Consider the following 18,019-nt stretch of genomic DNA (forward strand, 5'->3'; position numbering starts at 1 on the left):
CTGTGAGAGCTAAGCAGCGAAAGGAAAAAACTGGGAGCCAGCTCTCTATTGATGCGAGCCGGCTCTTCTGATTCACTATAAAGCATCGACTCTCAGAGCTGCAGCTTTTGATGACACATCACTAATGTACTTAATCTGTGTTACAATTATGAGGGGTCCATGGACTATTTTCTCACCTGTAAGGGGTCCCTGGCTCCAAAAGTTTCAGAACCCCTGCTCTAGCTAGTAGGAGTGCAAACTCCCGATAGTGAAAACAAAGGGAACAAAAAGAGTGACACAGCTGCACAGAAACTCCACGTTGTAGACATCGCTGATCATAATAGACATCGCCATGCAGGAAGACAGTTTACATTTTTTTAAATCTCTGAGAGATCTTCACATACAAAGTGCCTCTTTACACCGGTGAGATTTTTTCAGAGTTTACGGTAACTCAAATAAAAAAAAAGTGACATTTGCTTTGTTTTATGTCGACCACTTAGCAGGATGAATATCATGATTAAGCAGGTACATTTTGAGTCTGAGTTGAGTTGAGAAACATTTGTGGCCATTTTTGTCATTTAGATCTATTTAGGTCATTAAAGCACTGATCCTCTGATCATTATTATTATTTAATTGTTTCAGGAAGGCAGCTTCCTGATTCCTTTGTAGGTCCTTTTGTTTTTTTCTTTGCTCATTTTATATTTTTTGAGAAAAGAGAAAGCTGAGATGAGAGTTGCCCATCATTGTTGCTTGGTTGCACTGATAAAGTGAAGTGCTGTACATCTGTGGTTGCATTATTCTATTATCAATTTCCCATCATTTTTAAGTATGTAAGAGATGATTTCAATGATAGCCATAGACTACATGTCTTTCAATGTAGACTTCCACAGAGAGGAACATATTAGACTATTTAGGAACTAAATTAGGAACTAAATTTTGACGGTCATACCAGCTTGATCATCAATGAAAATGTCCTGGAAATGTCCTGGAAAATGATCTCTGGAAAAGAGTGGGAACCCTGACAGGGCCTCTTATCGCTCAGGTCGAGTTTGGTGGAAGAAAAAGGCGTAAATGAAATATAAAACGAACAGCTTGAACTCAAACGAGGTCACTTGCTGTGACTCAAGTGTACAAAAAAAAAACTGTGGCCAGTAATCACTTAATCATGTAACCAATACACATTTTTGAGAGCTGTTGGGAATAATTACACCAAGCTCTAACTGTAATCATTAATCAGTCACTAATTACTGAACAATTATAACAAATCATATGATTAGCTATGATTATTTCAGCAGTTTCACCAAAGACAAACAAGTCTGACTACATTATACAGAATAAAGTAAAACATTTTCAAAGCATCAGTTTATTTGAACTGGACATGATCACAAATCCTAATCTGCTGTGTAGCCAAAAATAAGACGAATGAAAATGGACCAATGGCAGGAAAATGTGAATAAACTCATTCCTGACTGGAAAAAACAAACAGCTGGATCCGAGCTCTAATGGACCCTCAATCCATTAAGATCAATTTTGAGCTGTATGCAGATTTTTGTCTGTATGTTTTGATAGAAAAGTGGGTTAATATTGGACATTTCTGTGGGAAAACGTATGGTTCCCAGTAGGGATGCACCGATCCTACTTTTTAGGTCCCGATACCGATATCGATACCTGGGCTTTGGTATCTGCCGATACCGATATTAGCCGATCCGATCCTGGTATTGATTTAACATGACTCTATTCCTTAATGTGAGGATAGGATCATGTTTTGGCAACTTCAGGGGGGGTTCCAAGTGCTAAACCAGAGGGTGGAAACATTACCACTGCACATGTTGCAAGTTTCCGGTGTAGTTGTTAGCAAGAGAAGCATGCACCTAAACTGCAGAGTCTCTGTAGTTATCCTCCATCATGCTCTGCCGGGCAAAAATGCACAGGCCAGTAGGCGCTGATGACGTAGGAGACGCACATGCCTGTTGTAGATACAGAAACGCATAGAACTGAGATGAATAGATCTGCCATATGGATCAGCACTATATATCGGCCCCTTGTCACTGATATCTGATCTAGCTTTTTGAATCCGATCTAGCCGATATCCGATACCAGGATCGGATCGGTGCTATAGAAACCAGTCTCTGTATCTGATCTCTACCTCCTCTTGAACACCTTCTGATATCAAGCAGTTGACTGGTGTGTTTCAGTATTAGGGATGGGTACTGTTTTCAGTACTTTTATAGGTACCGACCGAATTCCGTCAGTACAACCGAGTACCGATTCACGTAAAATTAAACGGTACAATGTTTCGGTACCTAAACACATCTTTGTGACTGTGAGGGAGTGGAAGAGTAGGCGATTTTCCGTACGTTCGCCCTGTAATAAAGTTCAAGACTGATCGGATGGACGTCTCTGCTCTCTGCGGGAGCGCGCAAAACAGAGCCTGCAGCCAACGGGCGCGCGCACTCACTGCGAGGCAGAGTTGCAGGAGGAGTAAGTTGAGACCTGGTTGGGACTTATTTTATACAGTCTATGGTAGACACGGACTCTCTTGCTCTGACTACCTGCCTTGTTTATAGCCGTTCCTGTGTGCGTGAATGCCCAACAAGTAAGTTGTGTGTCCTGTTATTATAAAGAGACGGCAAACTGACTTTTTTCCATTCACGTGTGTTAATTGATAAACTCCCGAAAGAGCAATTAGACTCCACAAGCACGTGTCAGCTAATATATCTAATCACCTATATAATCCTGTTTCTGTTCATTTCATGTTAAATGAAATAAATATGTTAAATTTAAAAAATGAGATTTTATTATTAAACAAATTAACATTTATTACCACATAAACACACAAAAGTACAGAAAATTGGTACTGTTGAGTACCGGTATCGATTCCCAGGTACCAGGTATCGATACCGTATCGGGTCAAATGTGAAAGGTACCCATCCCTATTCAGTATGTTTAAAAAACCTACCTTGTTTCTATATTTTAGGAGTCAGGATTCAGTATTTTTCCTCTTCAATACTTCTGTTACATTTTTTCTGTGGCTGCAGTGCAAATGGAAAAAGAGCTCTCCTATGTGTAGTGACTTGAAGTGAGCTTATTTTCCAATAGAAAAACACAGATGTGGAATTTATCGTTGGCAAACTCAGTTATAATAACTAAAACTTACTCTTCTTTGACCTTGTTGAGTGCAGTCCAATCTTATGCAATTACAAAGTCTCCAAAGTGTTTGGTTTGTGCCCCAACATTCCTATTAACGTAACAGAGTCACAGCCAACAAGTAAAGCCCACTAAAAAATACTTTGTTGCTTGTAGTCTTTGGACACTCAAGTGTCTTTTGTGAGTTTTTTCTTTGTGTATGCCCACCGCTGAGACCCGGCTACCAGCAGAGTTGTGTTGTCTTGCTGGCTCAGTGAGAGCCTCTGTGTGTGTGACTGCAGCCCTCCCTCTCTGACAGGGCAGTGGGTTTTGGGGGTGATCCTGGCTGGTTTTATTTACACATTGAGTAATACACCCCTCCTTTACTCCTTTCAGGGGGGACAAGCTTTTCATTGGACTAATTGGAGTGTGCAAGCCATCATAGCCAAAGTGCTCCCGCAGGCCCTCTCTTTCTCTTTCTCTCTTTTCTTGCCTTCTCCCCTCCTCCAACACCCGGGCTTTTATTATCATTTGCCATATCGAGTAAACAACCTGTTAGTGTAAATTAGGGTCCAGTGAGTGATGAAGCGACATATCCAACCCCTCCTGCCTCCCCTGCCTCTGCTCTCCCTTCTCTCCCTTGCCACCACAGTCTTTCCATCCCTTTGAGCCCTTTCCTCTTTTGTGCCCCCACCCTCTGTTCTGCCTTGTTTGGCACGCAGCTTTTCAAAGACAGAAGTAGTGATGGTAGCTGTGTGTGTGTGTGTGTGTGTGTGTGTGTGTGTGTGTGTGTGTATATGTGCGTGTGTGTGTGTGCGTGGATGCAGGGGGTCTGAAAATGAAGATTGAAGCGGACAAAAAAGCCCTGGCGCAACCTTGAGGTGGAAATTAATAATGATAAAAATAATTACTGCCCCTCTCCCCTCACCCACGCCTCCCCCGACCTAGTTTTCATAATGGAGAACGATAGCCCCCAGTCGCACTTTATGTGTGTGTGTGTTTAACTGTGTGTTAATCTGTGTGTGTGTGTGTGTGTGTGTGTGTGTAGGGGGAGAGGCTGCAGAATGGTCATGTTGTAGTTGGGATGGATGTAGGACAAGACCTACATGAAGAAAACACAAAGGCCATTAGGTACAAGGATGTGTGTTGCTGTCATTAAACACTGCTACAGGTAAAACAGATGGCTCACCTGGCTCACACTAATTGTCTCTCGTTTTGCCTCCTGTGCGTCCCAAACACTTATGCTGGTGGTCATTCTGTCTTAGGTTGTTAGGTTGTCATGTCAAGGTTCCTCATTTTACAATGTTAGACTAATGTATCTGTTTGGGAGTGTGTGTGTGTGTGTGTGTGTGTGTGTGTGTGTGTGTGTGTGTGTGTGTTTGAGCACGGTGAGCATGTGTATTCAGCAGGGGTGTGTTGAACAGACGGTGAACACTGAGCTGTGACCGCTCTCTGCTCTCAGCGAAGATGAGAGGATGTAGGAAAGGTCACACACAAACACATATCCACATGCACATATGTGGAATAATATTTCAAAATGATGACCTATGACTAGGGTTGCAAAGGGGTGGAACATTTCCGGTAAATTTCCATGGGAAGTTAAGCTGGGGAATTTTGGAAATATTCCAAATTGGAATTTATGGGAATTAACTGGGAATTGAGGGTAATTTTATGGTAGGGTATCATATCCAAGCATAAATATTTGTTTTGTTATAAGCAGACATCCATCCAAAATAATACAATTAAAACAGATTTATTTGTAGAACTTTATCAAGTGTTAAATATTTTATAGAACAATCATTTCTTTCATTGAAGAACAAAAACATGAATGTTGAGTTAAATATTACTCATCCCCCCTGACCCAACCCATTCAAAAGTTAACAAAAATGCAATCCCAACAAAGTCCCATTCAAAATGTTAAATGGAGAGAGCCGCTCTCCCTCCAAAAAAGTCCAATTCAACATGCAAATAAAAAGTGCATGTAGAGGGCGTTTAGTCAGGATTATGCTAAAATATATTTTCCCCAACTATATTTAAGTTCCCTATTAAGAGCCAACCTTCAATTTAGTAAATTCCGGGTTTATTCCCATAAATTCCCGTTTATTCCCATGGAAAGTTTCCAACTTTGAAATTCACAGAATTTTACAACCCCACCTATGACACAGTTACCTCCTTAGCTGACATAAGCCATTATATGACTGTATTTGTGTTTGTGTGAGAGATAATTTAGGCCTCTAGTTCAGGGATGGGTAATCAAGAACTGGTTCCAGTTGAGAGCTGGTTCTTATCAATACCTTCCACTTATTTCTGCATCCCTTAGAAAACAGTCAGGTCACGCATCAAGAGAGGCAGTCATTGCGATTGACAACCAAGGAGCAGAGGTAGTAATCATGGTGGACATGAGACTGAGTCGGTCCAGAGTGTGGCTTAATTTCACAGAAAATGACGTGAGCAGCGCATCGTCCCATGTCCGTGGCTGCGTGATTTTTAAGCAAGGAGGGAAACACCAGCAGCGTGCTGAAACGTTTGTCGATGCAGCAGAGCATTAAGTATCAGGAGGGCCATGTGTTTGACGCTCTATGTCAGAGGTGTTTTGGTTTAAAGAGTGACCCTGTTATCTGGCAACTCTCAGGTGAATGCACTAGTGGTTGTCATCCACAACAGCTGTTTGTTGAAACACGAAAAGAGTCCTTGCAAATGCAGTTCTTTTTTCACAATAAGGAGGACAAAATATATTTCAAATACATGTTTTATGAAAACCTTGGGGCATTGGTATTGTTATTGTTGTTGCTATCAATCTTATTAATTCCCATCCATACTCTGGTTTAAGGACAATGCCTTAAATGCTGTTGGTGGTGCTGATGAATAGAGGGGGGATCTGTAAGACTACCATCAGTATGGCAGCAGTTTTGGCGTAAAAGTCTGTTTTTCAACCTGAAGTGTTTGCACTGTTCAGTCAGCCATCGAGCTCTGACTGTGGACAGCACAGTTGCCAAACTTGAGCCAGAAAAATCTATTTCCTCTGAAGGATTCAGATTTTCTGCTGGACTCCTTTATGTCTGCAAACAGTGCGTCAGTTTTGTGATCTCAGTAAAATGAGAACAGCGGCATTGAGATTGTACTTTTGTTCTAGATAAGTGGGACCAATTAGAAATAATAAGCTGTGTGGGTTTTTCAGTGTACAGACCATGTAAACTATCCTGCAGAAATATTGGCTCTTAACCTGTTTATTTATGTTGCGTTGTCTATCCAGGTTATAATCATGTTTTTATAAACTAAATAAACTCCACTGGATGAACTTTGTATTTCAATGCTTACTTCTGATAGACCTAAACACGTGCTCTGGGAGCATTTTACTAAAAGATAATGACAGATCTTTACATTTCCCTTTGGAACTGTTTATTTATTCATCTATTTTTTAAATCAGGACCTTCCTGTGGTGATGCTTTGCCAAATTTCTTTTTGTCCGACAAAAAAAAAATCATAAAAGTTGTTCAATTCTCCGCTAAACTCAAGTTTTGGCAAATTCAGAAGATTGAGTCCCTTTGGCCTGCTGACACCTTTCTTCAAGTCAGGGGGTCTCAGGGCTTGAAACACTTTTTTTTTGCCCACTGATTCTTTGGGTGCAATGACGGGTACCAAAAGTCTGATGTAGTCTAGAGGTCGAAGGCATTGAATGTGGTCCTTTTAGATCCCATGTTCCCAACCTCCCTGCAGGAAAATTCTCCCCTAGCACTCCTACTCAGTCGCATAAGACCGGCCTCTCATTCTCCGGGAGAAACTCCAACAGAGTGGTGCTCAGCAGGGAGCTGAGGCTGAGCTGTGAGCTGTTATCAGTGAACAAGTGCGTAACTCAAGTCTGGACATTGTCTGACAGCGAGAGAAACAATAATAAACCCATCTGACACGCTCTTTGTGGACTGTCGACTTTAACAGAGACTTTGGCAATGACCAGGTCAATGGATGATGTTTTTAAGAGCTAGAACAGACCTGAATTTTTGAAAGCTGTATGTTTAGGATCTTTTCTTTTTTAAATTTATATTTTTAAGCTGTTCTGCCTTTATTGATAGGACAGCTGAAGGGAGACAGGAAATGTGGGGAGTAGAGAGTGGGGGAAGACATGCAGAAAATGGTCCACAGGCCGGGAGTTGAACCTTCGACCTCTGCGACGAGGACTATAGCCTCTATACATGGTGCACTTAGACCGCTAGGCCACCAGTGCCCCATGTTTAGGATCATTTCTATCAGAATAACAGCCAGATCAGAATAAAAGGGCTTCATGTAACCTCATTTGTAATAGGCTGGTCCCATCTGGCCCATTCTGTAAGAAATTCAGTGTGATCAAGAGGGATGGGTTATATTCAGCTGATTATACAATAATTAACCATAGTTATGAATATTATATTCCATTTGTACCAAGTGTGTCCGGCTGAATGCTGCTAAATTCTACACCCTGCACCTTTAAAGCATGGCATGGCATGAACAGGAATGCATTGAATGTTTCAAGTGACATCTTGCAGATTGATTTAACCTTACAATTCACTCTTTATTTTATTTGTGAGAACAGACCATAGACTGTAAAAAAATGGACAGCGTTGCTCCGCCTTTTCCCGTTGTACGGTTTTGAAGCCAAAACAAACAGTTCGAATGTGCAGCCATTGTGCAGCCAGAGTCTGCGCAGTAGAGAATTTCTGTGTTGCCACCATGGTTGCCACGGTAATTTCTGTGTTGCGGTAATGAGCTCCACCCTACAGTGTACCGTCACGAGGTCCTACGGAGTTTCTCTCTTCGCCAGCTGTCAATCAAAGTGAATCAGGACGTAAAACCCCGTTTTTTAACCTCTGATAACTAACGAAAAAAAAACTTTTCAGAAAGAAGAGGCCTTGAACACAAACAGTCAAATAATAACTACATATCACCAAAGCATACGAATGTGAGAAACACTTGTACCACGTGTATTTCTTTTTTAAAGTTTGACCGCAGTCCCATTCAAATGAATGGGGGAGACGGAGTTTTTGACCTATACTGCAGCCAGCCACCAGGGGGTGGAGTTTTTGTGGAAGCCTCTCTTCTAGCCGAGTGAGCTTCACCTCTGGAACAGACACATGAACACATATAGCTGAATAGAGTATTACTATGGCGTCTTGGTGAACTACCTAACGTTGAAACTGATCTTAAAAATTCTTGGCATTGTTATATTTTTTTGTAAATTGACAATCTTTTGAGGAAGATCGGCTTACACCAGTTGAGATACTATTTGTCAAAAACCTTTCCTTTTTTCAGTTTTGCATTTTTGGTCAACAAAGTCGCTTAAGTTGTTTTAAAGAAGTTGAATGCTGAGTTGGATTAAAAAGTAAAGATTATATGTTTAAAGCTGCTATGAGGCGTATTTAGTTGGTTGTGAAGCAGTCTGACATTGATTCTAATACCCCTATATGATCAACAAAAATAAACGTGACCATCATTGACAAAATGTTGTATTTTTGCACGTTTATTATTGGTGCCTGAAAGCACTGCTGTGGGGTAGTTTGTGCACTGCACGCTGCCAAAACAGTCATTTTTAACATATTACACTGTTAAGATTTTTGATTGAGACATTTTGCTGCTGAAAGAAAGCAGCATGAGATTTTAGTTCACAGATGCAACTTACACATGTAAAGGACAAAATCGGCAAAGAGATAAGAGGTACTGCTTTGTCCACAGGGGGCGCCAAATAAATAAAAAGCAAAAGAACCTCACAGGAGCTTTAAGGGAATATATTTAAATTTATTTTTTAATATATATGTAAATGTGTGTATTTTCTCAAGGTTGCAGCTACAGTTTTGCAACATTAACTTTGAAGAATGCTATCTAAGTTGCAAACACTGTAAGGACTTAAGCTCTTTAAGAAGTCTCACCGCTGAGTTATGCAGCTAGATTAATTATAAGGGCTTAATTAAGGCATTGAGGAGCGGGAGGGTGGCTGCAGAGCGGTTGAGAGGAACAGCAGAAGAGGACTGAGATAACCTCCGACCCCACTCTCCAGTCTCCACAGAAGCGTCCACCTAGCCGACCCTTTATAGCAACTGGGGAGGACAAACGCTCGGTCTGAAAAGTTACTGCCTTCAGTGTGACCATTCAGTGCTTCATACTACATGTACTTTCTTTTCACAGTGTTTTAGTTCTGATGATTGAAATAGTCTTTAAATGGTACACTATAACCAAAAATATAACACACCTGGTCCTTGTGAAGCCGCTGTCACGCTTTCTACATCACTTTATTTTGGCTCCCACTGTTGTCCCATGGGCAGCAGAGGCAGCAGAGGTCTGCTAACAGTATTACCAAGGAGGAAATGAAGTGCTTTCTCTCGGAGCAACAGTGATGATGACTCAGTTGTTTAAGATTTGTAATGTTTTTGGAGAGAAAAAACTTAACAACCAAGACTCTAACACATGATCTCATCAGGAATGATGTCTGTTTGGAGAATAAATTGCAAAAGCTGATGAAGAAGACCGAGAAGAGCTCTGGGCAGGCGTTTCTGTCAGTGATATTCATTCCTGATGAATCACTGACATTGCACAGTACAGAAGCTTTCTGTGAAACCTTTCTACACTGTTTGTTTGCAGCTTACTTTTATGGCTTTTTGACAGTTTGATATGTGAAAATAGCCATTACATAAAAGAAAGTGGAGCTTTCCTTTAAAGTTGCATAATAGTTGCCTTTTTGTCCTGCCTCTTTGGCTGTCTGGATTGTTATGTGGCTAAACATGCTGACAGGAGCTGGTCTGGCTGCAGCAGCTGGCCTGTGCAGGTGAATTTTTTTCACTTGTATTAATCTTTCTGAATACCAAAGCAGAGACACTGTGAAAATCAGCAGAGACGAAGTAGATGGCACACATGCATTTTGCCCATGCACATGTGTTTTTGCATTCCCGATTGTGCAGATGGACATGTGTAGGGATGTATGTGTTTGTGGGTGTTTGTGGTCCAGGGTTTAGACTGTGGAAGCATCTGGCAATGCCAGCCTGGCTGTGTGCTCCTGCTGTGGGTCAGTCAGGCTGTTTGGACATGAAGCGTCTGTGAGAGTGTGTGCAGCTCGCCGGCCTGGGAGTGTTTTATGTCTGTAATAGGCACTTAAACACACAAACCCAGCAGGCAGCAAAAGAAAAGTGCCAGAGGAGACACTCAGTGGTGTTAACAGCAAGTTCTTTAAGTTGTCTGCTTTACTGTGATAGTTTGTTTTAATGTTGGAGAGTGCACTTGACGGGGGGAGTGTAGTCTGTCATTTACACACAGAGCATTGGATGGATGAGCAAAGAGAGAGACATGGAGTGGATGTGTGGTTAAAAAGAGTGAGTAGAGCAAATTCATGCTGTTTGTGTTTATTACTGGATGAAAAAAAAAGTCAGTGTGATGGGGGGTTTGTGTACATGGTGTTAGAGAAATGCTTATCCATCATTTGGTGAACTGGAGCAGACGGGTGGGGGAGAGAGAGCAGTATTATGGTTGGTGTCTGTGCTGTAGTGGTGGCTTAATCTGGAACATGGGGCAGCCACGCTGCTTTGACAGGCAGAAAAAGTTGGAGAATCCTGCGGAAAAAGGAGATTCTGATGGAAAAACCCTTGAAAAAAAGCAACAGTAGAGAAGAGGAAAAACAAATTTGAGTGTTGCTGTGGACCAAACGAGATACAGAGAGGGACAGGGTTGGAAAAGAGGAAGAAGGAGAGAGGGGAGGGGGACTAAGTGGGAGAGCGGCAGAGGGACTCAGGGAAGGAGAGGGAGGTGAAGAGAGCGGAAGAGGGAGGGAGAAAGGAGGTGTGATAGTGGGTGGGAGAGGAGGAGACAGTCTGTTGGATGGGCAAAAAGACAAAGGAAAGAGAGAAGAGTGAAAGGGATATGTCAATGGGCTGGTTAGGGATGAAAAAACTAACAGATGCATAGAGATAAGACAGCCAAGGTCTCAGGAGAGGGATACTAGGGTGCAACATGGAGTAAGACAGTGGTTTAGTGAGGGGTAAAGGCAAGGAGAGGGGAGAAGGGGGAGGAAGAGATTAAGGAAAAAGGCAGAGTGATAGACTGGCAGAGAAGAGGGAGGAGAGAAGAGCTGGATGAGAGAGAGGAGGGAGGCCGTCTCGTAGAGCGCACACAGCACGCGTGGAGCTGGTGTTAGAGCGAAAGAGAGACAGAGAGAGGGAGGGAGGGAGGGAGGGTGGGAGGAGAGAGGGAAACAGAAGGAGGGGGTGAAGTATTTAAACGCTGGAGCAGGACAGCACTGGCGAAGCTCTGAACTCCCCGAGAGTGAAGGTAGGACAGGGAGAAGAAGAAGAAGAGCAGAGCTCCACAGTTTTCCTTACGACCAAGCCCACACACTCACACACGTAAATATTGCACATACAAACACACTCAGACGAACCCACTCTCGCGCACGCACTTTTGGACTTTCAACTCATTCCCGGACTCAAAAAGCTGTCCTCTGGAACTCTACCTGTGCCTTCTTTGCTCCCACTCATCACCCTCCTCACTTCGTCACCCACCTACACTCCCTCAGTCCCTCGCTCGGTGAGGGCAGATGGCCATGCCGCGGGCCTCTCTCGGGGGTGCCTTAGGATGTGCCCTGCTGGCCCTAGTCTTGGGGAGCAGCAGCATGGATTTTGGGGCACCCCCAGCAAGCTTCTACCCCCGTTTCAACCCCTTCTTCTTCCTGTGCACCCATCACGGAGAGCTGGAGGGAGCCGGGATTGCAGAGGGTGGGGGAGAGGTGCTACTTACCCTACAAATTGCCGGCAGCCCCACTGCCTACACCCCTGGACAGGAGTACCAAGGTGAGAACACCCCCCTACAGTGTTCACTTTTTCGTGCTGCATGTTGAGGCAGTTTTTTGAGTAGTATTGGTTGTTCCAAAAGAGAAGCATGAATTGATCTTATTTACTGGTTGTGAAAATGAATGCTGTTTGCAGTGCTTCTATAAAGAAGTTTTTGTTTTGTCAAAGATTAGCTCTCGATTCCTTGAGGTCTTCTGATGAATAAATCTGCACAGCTTTTTTAATCAGAAACAGTTTGGATTAACGATATCACAATAACAAAAAAAACACAGCAAAGAATTCCACACACGTGTGTCGAGTGGCAACATTTCCTTGCAGATGTTTTCCCTCACACTGCTGTGGGGTGTGCGTATAGGAGTTTGCAGTTTGTGTGGGGTGGTTGTTGATGGAGACCAGCATTTATGTAACTGTTATAAGTAGTGATGCTGAGTGGGACTCCTGTTCAGAGCTGTGAGCAGCTTTGGTGTTTTACAGCGCTGTGATCCTGATGCTCTATGTGTAGGTGGCTTCTCCACAGGACTAACAGTGAGATCCTTGCAACTGAATGAGAGAGAAAAACTGCAGGTGCTAACAGACAAACCATACAAAGACATGTTCTGACTGTTAGGAATCAGGATGCACAAAACAGCTTTCCCACACTGATGTTCTGGCACCCGGTCTTGGAAAAAGGATCCCCTGACCTCCCAAACTCGGTCATCATCACTCAGTCACTCACTCCCGCCACTCACTTAACACTGGGGACAGTGACCCGCACAGGCCACCAGTGAAGGGGTAGGTCACATTCCCATGCAGTTATCTACTCCAATAAGAGCTGGTTGTTTACATTTTACACACAAAACTGATTTTATCTAACTTCCTAAATATACACAATTTGTGTGCATTGCCCTTCTCTCTTCTGAACCCTGTCCTTCTAATATTACACCTTCTTTGTTATGGCAAACAGTAGATTTATTACACTGTTCCTGCACCGTCAACAACTGTGTTTCATTATCAGGGCAAATAAACCTCTTGATTTCAATAAGGACATGCGCAGACTTTGTGTAACTGTATACAGAAGGAAATATGGAAAGGCTGGGCAAACGGAGCCGCTGTATTATCCTCTGTCTAAAATAACAGCCCTGATCAACCCTTCAGTCAAGCACCTTTTAACTGGGGCCGGGCTTGTAGGGAGAGCGGGTGGGGAGAGATTTGAATAACTAGCTGGTGGATGGGAGGGATAGAGCGCATGGAGAGGTTTAAATAATTAGCATCAGAAATGTGGTGGACTGGGAGGAGGGAGAGATTTAAATAGGGCCACGGCTGGGATCGGATGGAATAGGGGGAGATTTAAATGACGATGAGAGGATTGAGCAGATAAGATACCAGCAGCGAGGCTTGTACAGAAAAATGACAGGGTTCCAAGCTGCTCACTTTTTTCTCCGTCCCATGTTTTGGCACACGATGACAGCTCATTGTTACATTTCTGGGGTTTGACTGAGTTTGGACGGGGAAGGAAGGATAAATGGCAAGTGAGCAAGTGCAACGTGGCTGACTGTGCTTAGTTGTGCAATCATGAGCAATCCCTGTCTCTATTTTCCACCTCCCGACCATCTTTGCAAACCTTGATGGTTACATCCATCCTTACAAGTTGTTGCCACAGTCTCCGCCAGGCTCATTGTGGCGGAAATTGAATGGTCTGAGGGCTACATATAAAAGTGTTGGGCTGAAGGTGGACGTGTATCTGCCTGCTCTGCTGAAAGCAGAACGAGAGAAAAAGAGAGAAGAACAGTAAATCACATCCTTTGGTGATGTGAAGGCGAGGGCAATGGAAGTGTTTGAATGAGCTTCTGTAGTTTTCTTTTATTTGGTTTGGTCTCAGATGATTGTTCTCATTGCGTTTTATTTTCTCTCTGGGCTTTTGATTTGGATTACATTTGTTTTAATCTTCTAAAAGCAACGTGTGATCTAACCACCGACAGAGCTGCATGTGGAAATGGTGGGTGGAAAGCAATAGAGATGCTGGCCGTGTGGTTGTTGAAGAGCCGTAGAAAAGAAACCTGAAGATGGAGCGCAAAGGGAGAGTTGTTTCTGGAGGGAGGGAAAGCAAGAAAAATAAAAGAGACAGATGACCCCTTTTAAAAGGGACAGAAGGTGAGTGTCTCAAAGAACCACCTCTGTATTCAGTGCTGAGGAATTGGAAGAGTCTGCGTGGCCGATTTCCTGTACAGTAATTGAGTTTCTGACCTTTTGCTTCTCTGTTGCTTTTGAGCGATAAGACCGTGTGTGGGCAGCGGACTATGTGTATGTAGTAGATGAGATAACTGTATTTAGCTATCAAAATGAAATGACCAAGTGAGGCTGGGTTACTGTGTGTGTGAAATGCTTGAGAGGCTGCGTGTGTTGGCACGGTCACTGTGGACTAAAGGGAAACAGAATTGCTGTCAAGAAACTCTGAACTTCTGGGAAACAGAACGATTTGTGAAGATTTGTGTGCTTACGTTCAGACTCTAGGGTCAGTCCTTCTGCCAGACAAGCAGAGAGCAAGTGTCACTCATACACACACTCACATACTGCCCACATACGGCCTTATCTTTCAGAGGAGAGAAAGCAAAAGAAGAAAGGTCACACTGGGATTTGAGCCTGTCCTCTAAATAATCAAACGACCCTTTTGAGCCACTTTTACAGGAACACTCAGGAAGCAGTTCTTTATTTCTGCCATGTCAAAGCATTTTTTTAAAACTTTGTCTCTGACCTCTTTCAACACTGCTGTGGGAACGCAAGATGTTCTCCGTACAGCCACCGCATGTTTATAGGAAGCAACATCAGAATACAAAACCCAGAGCCCTGTTTCTAAACAAAGTCAATCAGAGCACGCTTGCTTTTTTATTCCTGCTGGTTCTCGTCCCTCCGCTCTGGAAGTATTACAAATTTATTTTAGCAGATGATAAACAGCATTTAAAAAACAGGGACAGTGGGAGAACAGGGGGAGGCAAAATTCCTCATAACAGACTGTCTTCGTAACAGAAAAAACATGGCCTTTCCATTGAAGAAGATTTGATTTAAATCTTGAGAAGCTGGGACACCATTCAGCTGTGTTGTGCAGTGTGATTAGAAAGCACAATGGGAAAGATTGGTGAGGGAATTCAGTGGTTATGTGCTGTCCTCTGGAAATCAGTAGAGAATAGCAAGAAAAATGGAGGTGCATGAGCAGAAATGGGGCCAGCCAGATTGATTGAATGCCTTTGTGTGTTGAGAATTTTGTGCCATTTTCCTGTTGATTTCACCCTCGTCTTCATAATGATGCACGTGCGCCCTTTAGGCTGCAGTTATTTCATACGATCAGAGGTACAAGCACAGGTTCTGTTTACGGTATTTCAAAAGTTTAAGTGAGTGCTTGTATTCCTAGTAAGCGTATTTGCATATAGCACAGTGTTGTGGTGTGTGTTTCTATAAGTAGGGTTATGGATGTCAATGAAGAGAACTGAACGAGCCATTCACAAAAGCCTCTGCTGAGGCATGTATACTCAGGTATGCAGCCTCGCTCTCCCTCTTACTATTTTCATTGTTTCCACTCACTATTGAAAACCAAACAATATTCAATGGGATTCAGCAGCACATGTCTCTACAACGATGGCACAATAGAAAACCAGGAGGAGGAACGGTGGTGAGAGGGAAAGAGAGAGAGAGAGAGGCTAAAACAAGAGAGCTGCATGGAGAACCAGTTGACAGTACATGCTGAAATGACCATTCCTAATCTGTCAATGGACTCCACAAACGTCCCTGTTCCATGGATCTTTTTATGTGCAAATGATTGAAGAGGCCTGAGAAACAATCAACATTTCAAGGAGATTTGGACTTCGCCACTAAATGACATCCTTATTGGGAACTTGGAGATAAATTCATCGCCACAAAATGCCATCAGCTCTCCCATGATAACCTATCAGATTTGAATTACTTCGGCATCTCTCCTGACAACCGACAGAGACAACTCAATGTGTCACGCGATTGGAAAAGAGCCCATTATCTATCTGCAAAGTTGATTACTTTGCATGGTCGGGAGAATTTTTTTTTCTGTGAGTGTGCAGCTGACTTATATCTGTAGAACAACAAGTCAGTCATGTTGAAGTGAAGGTCACACAAACAAGGCTCCAGAAAAGCAGATATTATCTCACCAGGTCATATCAGCAAAGCTGCAGCAAGACATGCTAGAGACACATGGGCCATTTTTATCTCTCTCAAAGATTGACTCCCTGTTTTAGTCTTGTGATTGAAAACCAAAAAAGAAACTGTGACTTGTGCAAACCATCATGGCCTTCTGCAGCACTTGACCTCTGTGGGGACAGTTTGGGTCTACTCACTAACCTTTGACCACATCGTGTCAGTGCTTCCTTTCCTGGAGGTGCGTTCCTACAGAGTGATTAGATTTGGCTGGTGTCGCTGGTCCTCCTGTCCACCAGTCTAGTGCTTCTTACATCTGTGTAAACTTCACTGTAGCTTTTAATGTATCTACTTAAAAAACCAAGAAATCTCTAAAGTGTGTTTTTCACGGTGCAGAAAGCATTGGTCAGTGAACCATCAAAAGGGTGGCCTAGTTTAAATGCAGACATACAGTTTAGGGGATCGGGGACACTGAAAAAAAAATGGGATAAGAGTGAGGAAAGAGTGGGTCTAATGGTTTAATAGGGTTCTCTTGTGAGAATAGGAAAAACAACATGCAGATAGCACTTTCAAGTGGTCCAAACCCATGCATTCATTAGCTTCCTGGCTCTTCAGCCCTCTGCCTCCTGCTGCTTTTGTCTGAATAGGTCACTTCACTGAGTACAGAGAAGTGTGTCAAGTGTATAACTGTTTGTATGGGCACTGGGTGTGTTTGGGTGTTCCGTTGTTGCGGACATTGAATGATGAACCATTTAAAGAGCATTGTATTCACCAGATATGCCACTTTCCTCTATATGAAGGAGCAGATGGGCGAGAAATGAGAATGGATATTCATTGGGAATCTTCCCTTTGTCACACATGCACGCTCGGCCATGCACACAGCACTCAGCTCTTGGTGGGTGATCCATCATGACATGGAGACAGGTCAGATGTTCCGCTGGCTAAACACAAATGTCCTGATCAACGGGCTATTACAAGTCTTTGTGTGGATGTTACAACAGGCTATGACATGATAACGTGAACAGGAGGTTACTAGTTTCCTCCTGTCAGGTGCTAAATGGCTGTGTCAAGTTCTTGTCACTAGAGCAAGCTCTGGATGTTGTAACATACCCTTCAAACTTTTGATAATCAAATGATGCCACAGTAAACTTGTGACAGACATATTTTCTCTGTCTTTGTCCTTGTGTTTCCGCTCAAAGGAGCAGTGAGCTGCAGCAGCTCTGGAGAATTTTGATCTGTGATAGTTGAGATGGCCCCAGATGTCACCTATATGCAGCATTTCTGAAAATTGATTTTCTGCATCAGAGCATGGAGAATCGCCTCGGATAACAGTGGCATTGTTAGCCTTTGCCAGGCTGGTGCAGGAATGATGCCAGCATGGTGCCAGGTGTGGTAGGGAATGCTAAAAATGAAAGCATGAGTGGATTCCTGCCAGGCAGAGGTGTGTGTCTGTTCCAGTCTTATCTGGGTAAGCTGCAAGAAGCTCTTACATTTTTTATTTTCTATTTCCTCAACGCATTCATTTTCCAGCCAAAACAAGAAAGCACTTAACAAGCAAATGTGAGTTGTGTTTTCAGTAACTTTCATGAGTGGGCAGATGAGTGGGCGTAAGTATTTTCAGGATGTTGGAGTGTGTGCTTGCCTTTTGGGGGTTTGCCTGATTTGGAGTGCCTCTCTGTTGATAATACAAGCAGAGATTTGCAGATGCTAGGCTCACAATGTCCTAGTATTTTTCTAGCTTGTTGTCTTTCCCTTGCATCCTTTTCTGGTGTCCGGGGTTTTTGACTGCACAAAACAGCAACAGAGATTCCACTCCTATCACAGCTTAGGCAACGTGTAAACCAACAAAATATGCTGTCATCATATTTTCCACTCCTGAAGCACAAAGCATTTGGTTGCGTTGTGTCATGTTGTTGAGTTTACATTCCTGTAATGGTCCAGGATTATGTGTGACGTGGCTTACTGTATTATAGCCA

Source organism: Notolabrus celidotus, chromosome 6 (assembly GCF_009762535.1).
Source record: "Notolabrus celidotus isolate fNotCel1 chromosome 6, fNotCel1.pri, whole genome shotgun sequence".
In the NCBI taxonomy this organism is placed as follows: domain Eukaryota; kingdom Metazoa; phylum Chordata; class Actinopteri; order Labriformes; family Labridae; genus Notolabrus; species Notolabrus celidotus.